Consider the following 2,287-nt stretch of genomic DNA (forward strand, 5'->3'; position numbering starts at 1 on the left):
TATATATATATGCTTGAAGAGTCAGAGAGAGAGAGAGAGAGGAGAGTGAAAGAGAGTGTGTGTGTGAGAGATAGAGAGAGGAGAGTGAAAGAGAGTGTGTGTGAGAGAGAGAGAGGAGAGTGAAAGAGAGTGTGAGAGAGAGAGAGAGAGAGAGAGAGAGAGAAAGATACTTTGATGGTTAGGTAAAGATATTCACATATATTTATGCATGTATATATTTTTGAATGTGTATATATATATATATATATATATATATATATATATATATATAAGTATGTATGTATATTCGTGCATATGTACGCATGTATATATGTATGTATGCTATCTCTTGACTTACTGATTAGTTCTAAAAGTACATAAACTAAATATATTAAATTAATGGCCAAAACCAATATACTAAATATTGTTGTAAAAAATAACATTTCTATTTACTTCTGGTGGGTTGTTTACTATTCCCTACCCATAAGTACTGTACATCATTATTGTTTTGATGTTTCCTTTACTTGGAAATTTTATTTATCTCAATTCCTCGGTTCGGCTACGCATTAAAATATTTTTCTATTCATTGAGCTTTCTATATTTAGCGCACGGGCACTCACGCATACATGTGTAGTTAAGTATATTCATTGATATATAATTACATGCATAAGTATATACACAGACCCACCCTCTATCCAGCTTTCTCTCCTTCTCTCTCCATCTTTCTCTCCCTCTCTCTCCATCTTTCTCTCCCTCTCTCTCCATCTTTCTCTCCCTCTCTCTCCATCTTTCTCTCCCTCTCTCTCCATCCCACTTGCTTTCTCCATTCTTTCCTCTCCCCTCTCTCTCACACACACGCATACACACCCATGCATATATATAGAGAGGGGAGGGAAGTAAAGAAAGAGTGATGCAGACAATGAGAGACAGAGATTTTGGGAGATACCTACACACACAGACAAACACACACACACCTTGAAAGAAGCTCATCGTATGTGTGTGTGCGTATGTGTTTGTGTGTGTGTGTCCCACCAACATCGCTTGACAACCGATGCTAGTGTGTTTACGTCCCCGTAACTTAGCAGTTTGGGTAAAGGCGCCGATAGAATAAGTACTAGGCTTACAAAGAATAAGTCCTGGGATGGATTTGCTCGACTACAGGCGGTGCTCCAGCATGGCCGCAGTCAAATGACAGAAACAAAAGACTATATGTGCATGTGTATATATACATACGACGGGCTTCTTTCAATTTCCTTTTACCAAATACACTCACAAGGTATTGGTTCGCCCGAGGCTATATTAGAAAACACTTTCCGCAAATGCCACGCAGTGGGACTGAACCTGGAATCATGTGGGTGGGAAGCAAGCTTGTTACCTCACAGCCACGCTGCACCTGTTAGTGGACGTAGCGTTAAATTTTACCCTCTATTGCATCGATTTTACCTTAACTCTATACCCCTAATTACTCACAATACCCAAAATTTTGCAGTACATTTTAGCTTTGTTTCTAGGAAGAATTATTTTGAAAACAGACGTTAATGTAGAATGCTAAAAGTCTTTAAAGGTTTGGTTTCTTGTCAGAATACCAATGGATGTTATATTTTAAGAGTTCAACATGAAACAATAGAACTTTTTTTTTTTCTCACACCTAGTTCATCCAAATTCCTTCCGATGCAGCATTCCGCAAAAGATGAAGGTATCGTCAAATAAATATTAATAAATGCAACTTAACGATTCCGTGTCAGTCACGATTGCATTGTAGTCGAGGATAAAGTGAGAAAGGCCATAAGAGAAATGAATAGTGAGAGAGAAAGAGAGAGATAGCAAGAGCGACTATTCTGTAGGAACACGAACAAGAATATCTGAATTCTGAGCACGTGTAGCGCGGTGTGAAAACGAAGATTATATTTATGGCATGAGCTTTGTTAAGAACATCGGGATTAGAAAGACAAGGGGAGATAAGTGTGTTAGTTAGTATGAAGTATTATAGAGAACGTATGGTGGAGACAGAAAGAGTTTTGGGTGAATTCACCAATGAAAAATATTGCTTTTGTATATTTTTCCTGAACAAAGTGACTGTAAATTCACTGTGTTATTATATAGAAATATCTATTATATTGACGTCAGATTGTGGCTTAAATTTAAGGCAGCATGAAGCTAAACCATAATACAATAACTCTTAACATATTACTGATGTAATGATAGGATACATATATGACATATTTAAGGTTGTTACGTTATATACGTGTATGTACATATATATATATATATATGTATACATGTGTATATCTATATCTATATATATATA

Source organism: Octopus bimaculoides, chromosome 17 (assembly GCF_001194135.2).
Source record: "Octopus bimaculoides isolate UCB-OBI-ISO-001 chromosome 17, ASM119413v2, whole genome shotgun sequence".
In the NCBI taxonomy this organism is placed as follows: domain Eukaryota; kingdom Metazoa; phylum Mollusca; class Cephalopoda; order Octopoda; family Octopodidae; genus Octopus; species Octopus bimaculoides.